The 19,631-nt window shown below is 40.7% G+C and overlaps 1 protein-coding gene across 1 annotated transcript in view; it reads right to left on the reverse strand.

The window, feature by feature from the left end:
• Positions 1-8,832, reverse strand: part of LOC139375429 (contactin-1a-like) — a 227,053-nt gene extending 218,221 nt beyond the window's left edge. Inside the window, exon 1 of the mRNA XM_071117212.1 lies at positions 8,697-8,832. The gene's annotated coding sequence lies outside the window, so the exon portion shown is untranslated. The remainder of the gene's footprint in view (positions 1-8,696) is intronic.
• Positions 8,833-19,631: the final 10,799 nt, after the last annotated feature.

The raw sequence follows: 19,631 nt of genomic DNA on the forward strand, positions 1-19,631 counted from the left end.
ACTGAATAAGGGAATATAAACTACCACTGAATAAGGGAATATAAACTACCACTGAATAAGGGAATATAAACTACCACTGAATAAGGGAATATAAACTACCACTGAATAAGGGAATATAAACTACCACTGAATAAGGGAATATAAACTACCACTGAATAAGGGAATATAAACTACCACTGAATAAGGGAATATAAACTACCACTGAATAAGGGAATATAAACTACCACTGAATAAGGGAATATAAACTACCACTGAATAAGGGAATATAAACTACCGCTGAATAAGGGAATATAAACTACCACCGAATAAGGGAATATAAATTACCACTGAATAAGGGAATATAAACTACCACTGAATAAGGGAATATAAACTACCACTGAATAAGGGAATATAAACTACCACTGAATAAGGGAATATAAACTACCACTGAATAAGGGAATATAAACTACCACTGAATAAGGGAATATAAACTACCACTGAATAAGCGTGTGCGTATACATGTACAGAAGATATCATGACAATGAGGACAGATTAGTAAAGGGTTTATCTAAATAGGATTAAACATTGCTGAGAATGAGTATTTAACTAACAGCTTCATCAAATGCACAGCAACACATCAGGGCCTGTATTCACAAAGCCTCTCAGAGGGAGCCAGTCTGAGCTCAGAAACCATGGTTCTAGTGGAATAGGGTGTCTGAATTCTTATCATATCTCGACAGCAGAGATGACAGATGTGACTGTTTGAATAGAGAAGGCAATAGCAAACAGAAACCCACAAACCACTAATCATACAAAATCATCTGTTCGGGCATGAGAAAGGGAATCCTTCAAATGTGTGGCTTCTAGGTTAGCCACATAATATTTGGACAAGAAATCAACATTCAACAGTTTATCTGCTTGTTGTTTATAACTTTTTTGTTACACTGTGACTGCCAAGGTGAGAATATAAACAGTTTTACTAAACAAGAGGTCCACTACTCATTAGCATTTAGAGTGAGCTCCAAAAAAGTTAGACACACAAATATCATGCCCCCAAGACATGCTAGCCATTTTTGATGGGGCATGATATTTATGCCTCTGTAATTTTCTCACTCATCATTATCCACGATTAATTTAGGACTATTTGTAATCATCCACATTAATGTAGAAGTGTTGAGAAACATATGTATTTACATTTACATATTCTTATTTACAATAAAAGTGACTCCATAATGTCACGGCCGTTGAATGAAGAGGACCAAGGTGCAGCGTGGTGAGCGTACATATTATTTTTATTAGAAATGAAGACAAACAAAACAATAAACACTACAGAACAAAACAATAAACACTACAGAACAAAACAATAAACACTACAGAACAAAACAATAAACACTACAGAACAAAACAATAAACACTACAGAACAAAACAATAAACACTACAGAACAAAACAATAAACACTACAGAACAAAACAATAAACACTACAGAACAAAACAATAAACACTACAGAACAAAACAATAAACACTACAGAACAAAACAATAAACACTACAGAACAAAACAATAAACACTACAGAACAAAACAATAAACACTACAGAACAAACCGTGACGCTAAAGGCTATGTGCCATAAACAAAGTCAACTCCCCACAAAGACAGGTGGTAAAAAGGGCTACCTAAGTATGGTTCTCAATCAGAGACAACGATAGACAGCTGTCCCTGATTGAGAACCCTACCCGGCCAAACATAGAAATACAAATTATAGAGTATAGAATACCCACCCCAACTCACACCCTGACCAAACCAAATAGAGACATAAAAAGGATATCTAAGGTCAGGGCGTGACACATAATGAAAATACATTATTTACCAATTATTTCTATTGGGCACAAATTCATCTGAAACACAACCAAAACAAACAGCAAATGCATTCAACAAGTTTGTAGTCACAAGACTGATGTGGTCATTGTGTGCTAGGATTATGGGACCAAATAGTAAAATTGTACTACTTTAAGACACATAAAAGTGAATTTGTCTTTTGGTAAAAAAATAAGTGCTGTAATTTTTTAATCAGGGGTGTCAAACTCATTCCACGGAGGGCAGAGTGTCTGCTGGTTTTGTTTTTTTCCTTTCAATTAAGAGCAAGACAACCAGGTGAGGGGAATTCTTACTAATTAGTGACCTTAATTCATCCATCAAGTACAAGGTTGGAGCAAAGACCCGCAGACACTCGGCCCTCTGTGGAATGAGTTTAACACATGTTCTAAACGGTTCATGGATGAAAATACCCTCCAATTATAGCTGACAGTCTGAACTTTAACCTCATAGTCACTGAATCATTTCACATCCAAAGTGCTGGAGTAGAGAGCCAAAACAACAAATGTGTCACTGTCCCAATACTTTTGGAGCTCACTGTATGTACCTTAGTCAACAATCCATGCTTGCTCTTTCTCGAGTAAGAAAAGCTCTCTATAGTGTCTTACCCTTTCACATGTGGAAAATCGCATTATTTCACATGAAAGTTCACATGAGAAAACGTGTTTTTGGAACACTTCAACGTGTAGTTTCATGTTGTCACATGCTATCACATTGACTTCACATAAGATCGCATGAAAACATGTTTTTTTGGGACACTTTACGTGTTAGCATGTGAAATTCACATGTTTTTTTGGGACACTACGTGTTAGCATGTGAAATTCACATGTTTTTTTGGGACACTTTACGTGTTAGCATGTGAAATTCACATGTTTTTTTGGGACACTTTACGTGTTAGCATGTGAAATTCACATGTTTTTTTCCGTAAGGATACACTTTTTTGGGGGGGGAAACGACATAGGAATAGAGTTTCTCTACCTTGATATACATAACCTATATGTGCATTTTCCAAATAAATTATATTTGGATAATGTATTGGACAAAATCTAGGCCTATAATATCCAGCTAAACAGATGGTTCTAGCCTCCCCAGTGAGAATACAGCCCACACAATGAGTAATGTAAAATAATCTTTATGCTACATAGCTGGTACACATAGGTAAACTTGACACTTTAAGCACCCACGTTAATTAACATGTCCACACCACACCACATTAAGAGACTTAAAATCTACTTACTAATTAGTGAAAACTCGCCTTTCCCTGTTGACTAGGTCAGAGTTTCCTTCTGATCATCGTTATGGAGTAACCTTTTTAGCATCCAGTATGTAGCCACCAAAATAGAATTAGCTATTAGAAGGAACAAAATAGCTTTTGATATTGTCAGGGAACGAAATTGAAAATATTGGAGCCAAGACTGATAAGCGTAAGATGCTAAGCCACCAAAATAGTTGGCACTCACGCTGTCATTGACGTGGCTTTAGCGGTCACAGACCAATATTATGAGAGAGAGAGAGAAGGGAAAGAGAGAGAGAAAGAAAGAGTACAGAACATAACATGTCAGAGAGCGAGAGAGAGAGGGAGCAATCTCTAAAACTTAAATTAGCAGTGGAAGGGCCACCCTTTGTAATCTACTTCTAAATTAGGTGCACATCTCCCCAAAGATGTACTTTGTATTGTAAAAACTAAAAATATCTCAGAGGCAGATAGGAAGTCAAGAGACGAACCATAGAAAGGTTCAATCCTCTTGTCAAATTGAACCCAGTAACAAACCCATAGAAAGTAACTTACTAAGCAACAGTCCAAATCTGATGATGTTTTCATCAAGTGTTATGGAAAGCAAGGCTATTTAAGTAATTGTACAACCAACACTCAGTTACAAACCAAAATGTAAAGTAATGATTATAACATCTAGGTCTCTGCAGGGGTATGGTAGTCTGTATCATAGTGTAAAGGTCTCTGCAGGGGTATGGTAGTCTATATCATAGTGTAAAGATCTCTGCAGTGGTATGGTAGTCTATATCATAGTGTAAAGGTCTCTGCAGTGGTATGGTAGCCTGTATCATAGTGTAGCTATAGATGGTGCGGACACAAATCACGGAATGCAGGGCTTCACGGCTCGATGAGTCACACATGCACTACACACACACACACACACACACTTGACATGCACATGCATGTACGCACGCGCACATACACAATACATAAAAACACACTAAACGCATCCGTTTATCTCTTCAAGTTGAGTGCCTTGATAACAGTCCTTAAAGGTCCAGTACAGTCAAAAACTAGATTGGCCTGTATTTTATATATTTTTTCACACTCTGAGATTTCAATAATACTGTCAAATTGTGACAATTATGATAATGCCCTTTTAGTGTAAGAGCTGTTTGAAAAGTCCTCCTGAAACTGAAAGTTTTGCACTGCTTGGTGACATCACCAGGCGGTAAATTAGTTAATAAACCAATAAGAAAGAGAGTTCCAAACAAAATTCTTGCTTGAGAAATTGCTCTTTGCTAAAATGCAATTTTTTAAACAATTTTAATTGAAAACAATCACAGAATGGTACTCAATTGTTACCCAGAAATGATACGATATTGAGATAAAAACTGTTGCATTGGACCTTTAAAGATGTGCAAAAATAACTAGCCCTTCTAAGCCCTAGCAACAAACTCAAGCATTTGAAGTCATTGGAAACTGGTAGGCACTAGGCAACACAACAATGGCACCAGAAATAGAATCTGAATTCAAGCCGCAAACCAGGTGGAGGGTGGAGGAGAACCCTGAGAGACAGAGGGTGGAGGAGAACCCTGAGAGACAGAGGGTGGAGGAGAACCCTGAGAGACAGAGGGTGGAGGAGATCCCTGAGAGACAGAGAATGACAAGCCTGTGGCACATACAGATATTGGCAGTAGGGACTATAGATACAGATATTGGCAGTAAGGACTATAGATACAGATATTTGCAGTAGGGACTATAGATACAGATATTGGCAGTAGGGACTATAGATACAGATATTTGCAGTAGGGTCTATACAGATACAGATAAGGCACTGAGAACTGACTGAGGGTCCCTTTTCAACCCCTCTAGGGTTGAACAGAAGCCCAATGGCCCAGTGGGACCAAGCATTCTGAGCGAGGAGAGTGAAGAATAACCCACAAACAGAGATAATGACAGGCCTGCAGCACAGACAGATATTGGCAGGGAGGGAGGGACTATACACATTCAGAGATAAGCCAGAGCACAGAGCACGGAGATGGCAGTAGAGACTGAGGGTCTTTCTCTTGCTCTGAATTGAACAGTGGAGGGGTCTGTGTCTGAGCAAACCGAGAAGAAGATGAAGACGTCGTGTCTCTGTGTGTCTCACAGCTAGACAGCTAGTCGTACCATTAGTGATCCTCTCTCTATTGATCGAGACTTTGGTGAAATAGCTGGACAATCTAAAGAGATCATCGAGACAAGAGCATCAATCTAAAGAGATCATCGAGACAAGAGCATCAATCTAAAGAGATCATCGAGACAAAAGCATCACATGTTTGTCAGCAGGATGGGGGGAAATGGCAGAAAGGGGAGTTCAACTCCACCACCATGAATTTAGCCTTAAGGCTCTCGCACATCACACCGAGTGTGGATATAGCGTTTGTCTGCCGATCGTTCAACATGCTGTGTTTTAGAGACCTCCCTTGAGTAAGTGTGTTCATTTTCAATAACAACAAATCTGGAAATGTCTTTCTTCTTGAATGGCCAACATTGCCTTCCATGTGACCAAACAAACATTGCCTAACAATCTAACCCCTCTGATGCCAAATGCCAGGCTTGCCAGCCACTTGGAGTCCCAGAGTACCTTCATTATCAAACCCAAATCTCCAGACTGGCTATCTTAGCTCTCTCTCAGCTAATGCATTGACTCTCTGCCAAAGAGCTTTGGAAAGTTTGGATTTGGGAAGGAACATCTTGGGACAAATCTAATCTCGCAGAAAGTCCTTAGAGAGTACCTTGATCTTAAATGGCAGCCGTCCAGGACCTCGACTTTCCTGCTTTGGAAATCACTGATTAAGAACTAATAGGGTTAGTCAGTTTGTTAGGAATCTGTACCAATTCAGTAATATTACACCAACAACATGTCTCTAGTGAGTATCATTACATAAAGTCAACTGTGCTGTGGACCTGAAGTAGTCCAAAAACCAGCAACACTCCAACTATATCAGTCTGAAAATACACATACGGTCCATGTTTTGATGGCTTTGCCATTGTGTGTTTGGCTTGGACCATGTAGCAGGGCCAAGATCTATGTTGTAGCCAATGTGTGTGGTCTCTTCATAGCCAATGAGTGTGGTCTCTTCGTAGGCAATGAGTGTGGTCTCTTCGTAGCCAATGAGTGTGGTCTCTTCATAGCCAATGAGTGTGGTCTCTTCATAGCCAATGAGTGTGGTCTCTTCGTAGGCAATGAGTGTGGTCTCTTCATAGCCAATGAGTGTGGTCTCTTCATAGCCAATGAGTGTGGTCTCTTCATAGCCAATGAGTGTGGTCTCTTCGTGGCCAATGAGTGTGGTCTCTTCGTGGCCAATGCGTGTGGTCTCTTCGTGGCCAATGAGTGTGGACTCTTCGTAGCCAATGAGTGTGGTCTCTTCGTGGCCAATGAGTGTGGACTCTTTCTAGCCAATGAGTGTGGTCTCTTCTACTCAACTGGTTGACATGCCACAGGCATAGATCTGATGTACCAAAGACTTCTGCTTCTGCACATACCAAACACCAATCACTTCTGCTTCTGCACGTACCAAACACCAAACACTTCTGCTTCTGCACATACCAAACACCAATCACTTCTGCTTCTACACATACCAAACACCAAACACTTCTGCTTCTACACATACCAAACACCAAACACTTCTGCTTCTACACATACCAAACACCAATCACTTCTGCTTCTGCGTGGGTTTCATCCCTATAACTCATCATGAATATCAGACCCTACTGCCAATGAAAGAGAGAGGAGTTTCTGTTGAGTCCTATCTCTGTAAAAACGGATAGGGTGCCGATGCACACAGGATTTGTTTTTTTTCTTCCTTGCCAACTTTTTCATTTATTGAATTCAAAAGTAGCCAGCCCTGGCATTTCGGGTTGCTGAGCCTTCCTCAATGGATTTCTTATCTTACCATATCTCTGGGTTCAATTGAATCACAGTAACACTGACAGAGGACACCTCAAACCCAATGACCGCTCCAATCCCACTGAGGTTGCCAATTTGAAATGCATGATAGGACACACAGCGCTGCCTGGGCCGAGCCAGCCATGTCTTGGAGGGCCAGTGACTGTTATTTAAAGTGTTCCTCATCTAGCCTGGCTGACAGACTGCTCGGGCTGACCCTGTTCCAAAGCACAGAGGGAAGAACTTATGTAAAATATCCAAACTTCATTTCCATCCAGCTCTGCCTGGCAATGTAAAGCCAAAGACGCAGACCTGGGCTGGGTTCAAGGGTAATTGATTTATTTCAAATGTTTTGAGAATTTGATTGAGACTGCCTGGAGCGCTGGATGGGCGTGGTTTGTACTTGTGGAACCATTACATTGGCTCCATAGTGCCAAGAAAGCTTAATCAAGTAGCTGAATTATCTGAAAGAAAACAAATACTATTTGAACCCAGGTCTGCTATGGTATACAACAGGTCATAGGACAGCTGGAGATGCATTAGTAGTCCAGTTTCTAAAATTCAGCCCCTACAAAACAAGCCAATGTATCTGCTACAGGTTCAATATTGACACCCTGCCCAGGTCCTTCAGTTGTCAATCTTTCAGGTATCTCAGATGTCAGTCTTTCAGATGTAACAAATACTGTACGAACGCTAAGTTATCTAATAGACAGCTAAGCACTCCCACTGTTGACTGGAGAAAGCTTCACTACACCTACTGTGTAACAGTGTTGCTATGGGTTGCAGTAATGACTTTGATCTCGGAAGCACCTGTACACGTCATGCAGAAAGAAATTCTAGCTGCAATTAACTAAAGCAGGAATTCAAAATGATAATTATTTTGTAGTCCAGCGTGTCCAGTTATAATGTATCGTTTATAGCGCATACAGTAAACGTCCAGTAGCTAGAAAACCGAGAAAAACCAGACAGGACGCGCCCATGGTACCTTTGCTGACAACCTGTCTGACATTATAGCGGAATGAGGTGGTTTCCTGATGTTTTGAAATTACAATGAACCCAGCGACCTATATCTCCTGCCGTACGCAAAGAATAATAATGAAAAGGCATATTCATCTTGCAGGGATTGGACTGTTGGAAGTGGGTAGCCGGCTGTATTTTTAGCTTAATAAATGATCAGGAAAGGACAAGCGAATAGCCCCTAAAATAACCACCTCTAATGGTATCAATATTATGCCACCGGTAGGCAATTTTATACGTTCAAGGTTTTATGAATGACATAATGAATTAAGCACACAGGTGTTTAATCATCCGTAATGTGGATCAAATACAATCACACTATCCCTCCCCTCAAAAACCATGCAGCCAGCGCTCTGATCTGTCTGTCTGTTGAAGAAAAAATGCATGCCTCTAATTTCACCCAGAATAATGTTTTCCATCAACGTGAAAACAGCATCCCTTCAAGATCATCTCTAAAATCTCAGTTTTGCAGTTGGGCAGAATAGAACGAGAACGCATGTTGCACAAACTTGTCAAAATTGTCTACGATTCTGCATTGCGGTAGGTTCCATCACTACATTCCCATCTCAATCACTGGAAACAACACTGATTCCCTCGCTTTTGCCCATTGCTGCATAGACCCAGATTTTCTAGAAATAATAAAATAAGACATAGAATCAATGAAGCTGTTCATCTTCTTACCTGCAATAGCAGACGATCCGTCCGTCCGATTAACCTTCAAGACTCACACCTGGATCAACAGCACTGCATCTACGGGCGCTCAGGAGCTCAGATCCGGGAAGAAACTGACAGGCAGCAGAGTCTCTGCCGCGTCCTCTTCGATTGGGGGGGGGGGGCGCTATTTCATTGGGCGACCGGAGAAGCCATCCAGTCCAAAATGTGTTTGTTTCAGAACAAACGACGTGGCGGACTCATAGCTGAGTGTTGTTTTAGTTATTCTGCACTGTGATCATCATATCTTTTAGTTTCAGCATTACCTGTAATCTAGGTTAGATGACAGCAACACTTCAATGAGAAAGTGTTGTGTAGGCTATGCATTAGCCTATTATATTTGAGAATGGCGTTGCCTGAAGCATTCTTCATGATTAAAGAGAAGAGATGGGTGTGCTATGTCTCCACTACATCATTATGCGCTTAGATAAAGTGAAAGGCCTTGTGTCGCATTTCAAACAACTGGGAACTCAGGAACTGGTAACTCGGAAATCTCAAACTTCCGACTTCATTGCGTTCAAAACAACTGGGAACTCTGAAAAAAAATCTAATCAAATGTTATTGGTCACATATAAGTGTTTAGTAGATGCTATTGCAAGTGTAGCGAAATGCTTGTCCTTCTAGTTCGACAGTGCAGCAATATCTAACAAGTAATGTCTAACAATTTCCCAACAAATACCTAATACACACAAATCTAAGTAAAGGAATAGAATAAAACATATATATATATATATGGATGAGCAATTTAGAGCATAGGCTAAGATGCAATAGATAGTATAGAACAGAATACAGTATACATTATACATATGAGATGAGTAATGCAAGATATGTAAACATTATTAAAGTGACTAGTGTTCCATTTATTAAAGTGGCCAATTATTTCAAGTCTGTATGTAGGCAGCAGCCTCTCTGTGCTAGTGATTCTAAATCTGAATTCCAACTCTGGAATCCGGGCCTCATTCTAGAGCTCCAACTTTCCAACCTGAAGATCACTGACGTCATGATTTTACCTCTTAATTTTTAGGGTTCACAGTTGTTTTGAATGTGACATGTGACACGGATGTCGTCATGCAGACTGTCACATACCAAATCAAGATTAGCAGAGGTCAAGAGTAGTTTAAAAAAAACACACAAGGGCAGGCTACCTATGAGGAGGTGCTGGGCTGCTGTGGGCTCAGACAAGCGTCTTCGCTGCATTCCATCCCAGTCACATGGGAGAATTTTTTATTGTCTCGATATATCAAATCCTAATAAGCAATGGTGAGCAATAGTCGATTGTCACATGTAATGATCCTGTAGAGAGAGAGAGAGAGAGAGCGACAGACCACGTATTCACCCTGCACACCCTAAATGACAAAGAAACAAACCAAAACAAAGGCAAAGTCTTGTCATGCTTTGCTGATTTCAAAAAAGCTTTTGACTCAATTTGGCATGAGGGTCTGCTATACAAATTGATAGAAAGTGGTGTTGGGGGGAAAAACATACAACATTATAAAATCAATGTACACAAACAACAAGTGTGCTGTCAAAATTGGCAAAAAAAACACAAATATTTATTTATTACTTATTGTCCACCATAATTTGCATATAAATTCATTAAAAATCCTACAATGTGATTTTCTGGATTTTTTTTCTTCTAATTTTGTCTGTCATAGTTGAAGTGTACCTATGATGAAAATTACAGGCCTCTCTCATCTTTTTAAGTGGGAGAACTTGCACAAATGGTGGCTGACTAAATACTTTTTTGCCCCACTGTAAATAGTGGATGTGAAAAATTATTTTTTGAGGAAAATGACCCTTTAACTTTCTACTGCAGACCCTTTCCCTCAGGCAACAGAAAATGTTTTGCCCCTCACTCCCCCACCCCATATTATCTTTCAGGAAGCAGAGCGACCTGAGTTCATGGTGTGAGTGAAGGGTAAGATACATTTTTTGAATAGAGATAACTTGACAATAAAAAAATATGTACTTGTGTAGGAACCTCTAAAGAAGCATATTTGATAGGTTTTAAACATATGTTGTATATATATATATATATATATATAAAGTACCGGTGAAAAGTTTGCACACATCTACTCATTCAAGTTTTTTATATATTTTTTTATGACTATTTTCTACACTGTAGAATGATAGTGAAGACATCAAAACTGTGAAATAACACATATGGAATCATGTAGCAACCAAAAAAGTGTAAAATCAAAATATATTTAATATTTTAGATTCTTCAAAGTAGCCACTCTTTGCCTTGATGACAGCTTTGCACACTCTTAGCATTCTCTCAACCAGCTTCATGAGGAATGCTTTTCCAACTATCTTGAAGGAGTTCCCACATATGCCGGGCACTTGTTTTCTGATTTTCTTTCACTCTGTGGTCCAACTCATCCCAAACCATCTCAATTGGGTTAAGGTCGGGTGATTGTGGAGGCCTGGTCATCTGATGCAGCACTCCATGTAGGATAATTTCTAGTGATTTGGTGATTTTCCAGTATCAATACTGTTTTCCCAGAAGTAGTGAAACAGAATCAATATGGGATTAAATATTAGACGTGTGTAAGCAGAATGAAGGCTGAGCCCATGTGAATGGACCTGTTTGAACTTGTTATCAGTATAAAATACACTTGTCCACAACCTCAAACAGTCACGCTCCAAACTCTCCTATGGCCAAGACCAAAGAGCTGTCAAAGAACACCAGAAACAAAATTGTAGACCTGCACCAGGCTGGGAAGACTGAATCTGCAATAGGTAAGCAGCTTGGTTTGAAGAAATCAACTGTGGGAGCAATTATTAGGAAATGGAAGACATACAAGACCACTGATAATCTCCCTCGATCTGGGGCTCCACGCAAGATCTCACCCCGTGGGGTCAAAATGATCACAAGAACGGTGAGCAAAACTCCCAGAACCACACGGGGGGACCTAGTGAATGACCTGCAGAGAGCTGAGACCAAAGTAACAAAGCCTACCATCAGTAACACACTACGCCGCCAGGGACTCAAATCCTGCAGTGCCAGACGTGTCCCCCTGCTTTAGCCAGTACATGTCCAGGCCCGTCTGAAGTTTTCTAGAGAGCATTTGGATGATCCAGAAAAATATTGGGAGAATGTCATATGGTCAGATCAAACCAAAATATAACTTTTTGGTAAAAACTCAACTCGTCATGTTTGGAGGACAAAGAATGCTGAGTTGCATCCAAAGAACACCATACCCACTGTGAAGCATGGGGGCGGAAACATCATGCTTTGGGGATTTTTTTCTGCATAGGGACCAGGACGACTGATCCGTGTAAAGGAAAGAATGAATGGGGCCATGTATCGTGAGATTTTGAGTGAAAACCTCCTTCCATCAGCAAAGGCATTGAAGATGAAACGTGGCTGGGTCTTTCAGCATGACAATGATTCCAAACACACCGCCCGGGCAACGAAAGAGTGGCTTCGTAAGAAGCATTTCAAGGTCCTGGAGTGGCCTAGCCAGTCTCCAGATCTCAACCCCATAGAAAATCTTTGGAGGGAGTTGAAAGTCCGTGTTGCCCAGCAACAGCCCCAAAACATCAGTGTTCTAGAGGAGATCTGCATGGAGGAATGGGCCAAAATACCAGCAACAGTGTGTGAAAACCTTGTGAAGACTTACAGAAAATGTTTGACCTCTGTCATTGCCAACAAAGGGTATATAACAAAGTAATGAAAAAGAAGAAAAACTGTTGTTATTGACCAAATACTTATTTTCCACCATAATTTGCAAATAAATTCATTAAAAATTTTACAATGTGATTTTCTGGATTTTTTTTCTCATTTTGTCTGTCATAGTTGAAGTGTACCTATGATGAAAATTACAGGCCTCTCTCATATTTTTAAGTGGGAGAACTTGCACAATTGGTGACTGACTAAATACTTTTTTGCCCTACTGTAGTTGTGTGTCTCTTGTCATCTCTGAGGTCACCAAATAAAACACACTCGTCATACCCATCCCTTAAGTGTCCACGGACCATTCCCACCTTCTCACAAGTGGACATTTTGTTTTAAATTCCCAATTTGGGGATTTAGCAGTTGGCCACCTGAAATTGCCATGTGTTTGTCTTTCTGCATGGCCAGGGAGAGAGAGTCTCTGCCAGGAATTTACAACCTGAGATAACAGAACCTGGGTGTAGGAGAGAGTGGGAAGCCATGATCTATACCCGGAAAGGGCCACATCATGACATGAGTAACTTTGTTATGTAAGAGTAAAACGGTATAAAAGGAGAGTGCTGAGACTGGAGAGATCAGTTCTTCCATGGATTTGCTCAGCTTCATTACTTTTGTAATGAAGTCTCTTTGAATTCACAAGTTCCAGTATCTGAGAAATATTTGAACCAATATTCCCACGACATTCATCAAATAGCCCTCACATAGACTGGAGGTGTGTTTTAGGTCATTGTCCTGCTGAAAAACAAATGATAGTCCCACTAAGCTCAAACCAGATGGGAGGACGTGTCGCTGCAGAATGCTGTGGTAGCCATGCTGGTTAAATAAATCACAGACAATGTCACCAGCAAAACACCATCATACCTCCTCCATGCTTCACATTGGGAACCACACATGCAAAGATCATCCTTTCACCTACTCTGCGTCTTACATAGACATGGCTGTTGGAACCAAAAATCTAAGATATCGACTCATCAGACAAAAGGACAGATTTCCACTGGTCTAATGTCCGTTGCTCGTGTTTCTTGGCCCAAGCAAGTCTCTTCTTATTATTGTGACCTCTTTCCACATTTTGTTACTTTATTACTTATTCTAAAAAAAGTTAGTTTTATTGCCTGCATCAATCAACACACAATACCCCATAATGACAAAGCAAAAACAGGGTTTTAGAAATGTTAGCAAATAAATTTAAATAAAAAAAACTGAAATACCACATTTACATAAGTATTCAGACCCTTTACTCAGTACTTGTTGAAGCACTTTTGGCAGCGATTACAACCTCTAGTTGTAAAGAGTGCGCTGAGAGTCGGGAAGCAGGTTCAGGGAGTGTTTTAATAAAGAAGTTAAACAATAAACACGCAACACAAACAATGCACCGAAAACAGAGTCAATAACACCCGAGGAAAGAACCAAGGGGAGGTGACAGATATAGGGAAGATAATCAAGGAGGTGATGGAGTCCAGGTGAGTGTCATGAGGCCCAGGTGCGCGAGACGATGGTGACAGGTGGGATAATCAGCAGCCTGATGTCCTAGAGGCCGGAGAGGGAGTATACGTGACAATAGTCTTCTTGGGTATGACGCTACAAGCTTAGCACAGCTGTATTTGGGGAGTTTCTCCCATTCTTCTCTGCAGATCTTCTTAGAGATGACCAAGGCCCATCTCTTCCGATTGCTCAGTTTGGCCGGGGCGGCCAGGTCTAGTAAGAGTCTTGGTGGTTCCAAACTTCTTCCATTTAAGAATGATGGAGGCCACTGTGTTCTTGGGGACCTTCAATGCTGCAGACATTTTTTGGTACCCTTCCCCAGATCTGTGCCTCAACACAATCCTGTCTCGGAACTCTATGGACAATTCCTTCAACCTCATGGTTTGGTTTTTGCTCTGACATGCACTGTCAACTGCGGGACCTTATATAGACAGGTGTGTGCCTTTCTAAATCATGTCCAATCAATTGAATTTAACCAAGTTGTAGAAACATTTCAAGGATGATCAATGGAAACAGGATGCTCCTGAGCTCAATTTTGAGTCTCATAGCAAACTGTCTGAACACTTATGTAAATAAGGTATTTCAGTAGCAAAAATGTCTAAAAACCTGTTTTTGCTTTGTCATTATGGGGTATTGTGTGTAAAAAAAAAAAACAATTTAAGCAATTTTAGAATAAGGCTGGAACGTAACAAAATGTGGAAAAAGACGAAGGGTCTGAATACTTTCCGAATGCCCTGTACACTCTGAAGGTTCAGACGGTTGGGTCTGGACAGATGTGAGTGTCTTGGGTCACCACTCATCAACCATATGGAAATGTCACAGAGCAATCATAAACAATTATCATCTCCATCTCTCAAACCTGTGGTGGAAAAGGGCACATTTACATATGGACACAAAGGACCAGACTCTTCATGTCAGGCACAGACGCTCCTCTCAATCACACTACAGAAGGAGAGAGAGAGAGAGAGAGAGAGAGAGAGAGAGTGAGAGAGAGAGAGAGAGAGAGAGACAGAGAGAGAGAGAGAGAGGGGGAATCATGTGGAAAGATGCCGTGTCTTCTTCTTTTTCTTCCTGTTAAAAACAGGGGATGCACAGCCTGTCATGGAACATATATCACAGGTTCTCAGTTGATCAGAAACCATGTAAACCAGCTGGACAGACAGGGAGGAGGCGGCAACAGCAGGGAATGAATGGCTAATGGGTGTAGTGGCAGACATACTGTCGACACACAGGCTCTGATCAGTCCTCAGAGGATTGGGAGGATAGGGGAAGGAGAGAGGAGATGGGGTAGGAAGGTGTTGAGGGGGTGGGGAAGAGAGTGAAGATAGGGTGGGGTAGAAGAGGGGAAGGATATGGAAGAGATGGAGAGGGGGACGGTGAGAGGTAGGACGGGAGGGTTGGGGTTATACAGTCGATATTAGAGGCTTGGGAAAGAGATGAAGGAAAATAGAGGGAAGGAATGGGGGTGGGGTTGTAGGGTTGAAGAGGGCAGCTGCTGTTTCGGTGGTAATTAGCACAAATAAACACAAAGATAATATGATCCTGTTGCCATGAAAATGAATGATTTTGGTGCTCCCAATAGTTTATTTACTGGTAGTATTGTTATGAAAATGACAGTTGGCCCAGAAGAGTTTCATTTCAAAAACTAAAATCACTGGACAAATCATTGACTAAAACCTAAACCCCAACTAAATATTGTAATAAATAAGAAAGTTGAGCTGACTAATCTGCTTGGAGTAACGCTGGATTGTAAACTGTCATGGTCCAAACCTAATGATACAACACTAGCTAAGATGTGGAGAAGTCTGTCTTTAATAAAGCGATGCTCTGCCTTCTTAACAACACTATCAACAAGGCAGGTCCTACAGGCCCTGTTTTGTCCACCTTGACTACTGTTCAGTCGTGTCAGGTCAGGTGCCACAAAGAGAAATTTAGGAAAATTACAACTGGCCCAGAACGGCTGGCCCTTGGATGTACACAGATAACCAACATTAATAATATGCATGTCAATCTCTCCTGGCTCAAAGGGGAGGAGGGATTGACTTCATCACTACTTTTATTTATGAGAGGTATTGACATGTTGAATGCACCAAGCTGTCTATCTAAACTACTGGCACACAGCTCAGACACCCATGCATACCCCACAAGACATGCCACCAGAGGTCTCTTCACAGGCCCCAAGTCCAGAACAGACTATGGGAGGCGCACAGTACTACATAGAGCCATGACTACATGGAACTCTATTCCACATCAAGTAACTCACTCAAGCAGTAGAATCAGATGTTAAAAAACAGATACAAATACACCTTATAGAACAGCAGGGTCTGTGAAGAGACACAAACACAGACACGCATATACACACACAATATAACATACGTACAATACACACATACAGATAGATGTCGTGTTGTAGATGCAGTATGTGGGCTGAGGGCCCACACTCAATGTGTTGCGAAATGTAATGTCTGGTTTTTAATTGTACACAACATCAGGGACACCTTCCTAATATTGAGAAGAGCCTCAATTCTTCGAAGCATGGACTTTACAAGTCGTTGATAGCGTTCCACAGGGATGCTGGTCCATGTTTACTTCAATGCTTCCCACAGTTGTGTCAAGTTGGCTGAATGTCCTCTGAGTAATGTTGCTGGACCACAGGAAGAATAGCTGCTGTCTTGGCAGGAACTACAGGGGATCCAAAGTAAGTACAAATAGTTATTATGAAAATATTGTCTGATAAATGTATCTTTTTATCCATTTTGGTAATAGTATAATAGTTTGGAATGTATACCACTCTACTTGGCAAGCTTGTACATTTACAATGGGGATATAATGAGAGTGTGACGTTTCTTCTCGTTAGTATGATTGCCTGTTAATCACTAGGTGGCAGTAAAGGCTAGAAAACTAATCTGTGCATTTGGGAGATCACATGACGGTCTACAAATGACAAATACCACCTAGCTTGGTACCTGTGAGAGGACAGCAGATAATTACATTTGTATGTATTGATGAGACATTATAGAGCTTGTTTTTTAAATTCGTATTTTAAAGCCTTTCTTTTTTTGGACCTTTCATTTGGTTCTCTGTACACTCAGGAATGTTTGAGTTGCTGGTCTATGTACTGCTATGAATACTGTGAACACACCTGTGAAATAATTGTGCTCAATAAATTCCCCAGCGGAAAGAGAAGCCCCATCCACCTGAGTGAACAGAAGGTAAAGTATCCCTGCCAAACAGAGAAGTGGTCCAAGAGCCACCCACCAGACGTCCACACTTCAGTGTATAGTGCTGTGTTGTGTGTGTACTTGCGTGTGTTTGTGTGACAGCATATACCAGACGGTGTGTGTGTTCCCTCCCAATTACATCCATATACATGCCCATAATGGGGACGGAAGTGTCAACAAGGGATCGCCAACAGACAGCTGAACTATCATGTTTTATCAGGACTTTCTATCTCTCTCTGTCTGTGACTCTCTGTCTGTGACTCTCTATCTCTCTGTCTGTGACTCTCTATCTCTCTCTGTCTGTGACTCTCTCTCTCTGTCTGTGAGTCTCCATCTCTCTCTGTTTGTGACTCTATCTCTCTCTCTCTCTGTCTGTGACTCTCTATCTCTCTCTCTGTCTGTGACTCTCTCTCTCTGTCTGTGACTCTCTATCTCTCTGTCTGTGACTCTATCTCTCTCTGTTTGTGACTCTATCTCTCTCTCTCTGTCTCTTTGCACCTCTATCTCCCTCACTCCCTGTCTGTGTGTCTCTCTCTCTCTCTCTCTCTCTCTCTCTCTCTCTGTGACTCTTTATCCATCTCTCTCTCTCTGTGTGTGACTCTCTATCTCCCTCTCTCTCCCTCCAGTTTACAGTGAGGCAAGCAGCAGACTTCATAAACTCAGCAGCCTGGCTCACAGCATGTTATTGGTGTGTTTTAGGAGGGACTCCTCCTCCTACCTTTTCCTGTCAGGGAGAGTCTGGTTCTGGGCCCTGAGGGGGCTTGTAAACTGACGTGTGTTTTCATTTCACCCAAGTTCCCTCGGGATGTCTTTCATCGCTAAAAATATCCCAGGTTTAAGCACCCCAATGTGTTTAGCATTCTTTTCATGACAAAATATAGCCTCTCAACCAAAACACACTTACACACACCTTACCCCCCAGCTCTGTGAAGGTGTGAAAACATTGTCCTCTATTCCCATTGCCAATGACTTGGTCTGTAGTGGAGCAAACCACACTGCTGCTATGAGACATTATGATGATTAAATCAATCATGAGACGCCAGCAAAAATTGACTTTCCATTTATCTGACTTTCATTTATCTCCATGTCCATCTCTTATATTTAGACTCACAATTAAGTGGTTTAACGTGGTATTTTCAGGCCAACCATGGCTACAATGGCTACAAGTAGAACACAGAACAAGTAGAACACAACACAATTAGAACACAAAACAATTGGAACACAAAACAATTGGAACACAAAACAATTGGAACACAAAACAATTGGAACACAAAACAATTGGAACACAAAACAATTAGAACACAAAACAATTAGAACACAAAACAAGTAGAAGACAAAACAAGTAGAACACAAAACAATTAGAACACAAAACCATTAGAACACAAAACAAGTAGAACACAAAACAAGTAGAACACAAAACAATTAAAACACAAAACAAGTAGAACACAAAACAATTAGAACACAAAACAATTAGAACACAAAACAAGTAGAACACAAAACAATTAGAACCCAAAACAATTAGAACCCAAAACAATTAGAACACAAAACAATTAGAACACAAAACAAGTAGAACACAAAACAAGTAGAAGACAAAACAATTAGAACACAAAACAATTAGAACCCAAAACAATTTGACATAAACAGTTGCATTCATGAGTTTTGACAAATGTCAATAAAAAAATAAGGTCCACCAAAGAGAAAACCTGATCAAAATGAATTGATATGAAGCTGTAAGTACAGAAATGGTTTGCTCAGTGGGAAATGAATATCCAACTAGTCAGCAACAACTGTGGGGGGTTTGTGACAGTAACTATGTGAGCTTATTACAGTATTATAGACACAATGTCCTGGGATTTCCGATGTTGTTCTGTTGAAGAACCCCTTACAGTATTATAGACACAATGTCCTGGGATTTCCTATGTTGTTCTGTTGAAGAACCCCTTACAGTATTATAGACACAATGTCCTGGGATTTCCTATGATGTTCTGTTGAAGAACCCCTTACAGTATGAAAGACACTATGTCCTGGTATTTCCTATGATGTTCTGTTGAAGAACCTCGTACCTTCTAATGACTGTAGTGTGGTCTGTGAGTATCATAGATAAAAAGTCTAAATTTTTCATAGATCGCTTTTTGTAGCTCAAATCATTCGACTCTACAGAAGTTTTGTATAAAATACCCATCCCTGGGCCCCTTCGGGATCTGCCCTCGTCTCAAACACCATTCTAGCTCATCTCCCGTTAATCACACAGACTAATGATTGGTATCTGTTGATACAGAAGACTAATACAACGCTACAACCAAGAAGTCTGTAACTCAACGTCCAAAATGGGACTCATTGGGTTAATACAGTATAATGTAATATTTAGGGGACCATTTTGTAGCTCTTGCTGTATAATTGCCTTCATCAGATACGTTACCTTGGTCCTATCAGAGAATGCTGAATGCTCCGTTTGCTTGCAGGGCATAAGAACAGTCAGAATGAAGCTTTACAGTAAAAGATAGAACTGACATCAAAGCAGAT

The sequence above is a fragment of the Oncorhynchus clarkii genome, chromosome 2, assembly GCF_045791955.1.
Source record: "Oncorhynchus clarkii lewisi isolate Uvic-CL-2024 chromosome 2, UVic_Ocla_1.0, whole genome shotgun sequence".
NCBI lineage: Eukaryota > Metazoa > Chordata > Actinopteri > Salmoniformes > Salmonidae > Oncorhynchus > Oncorhynchus clarkii.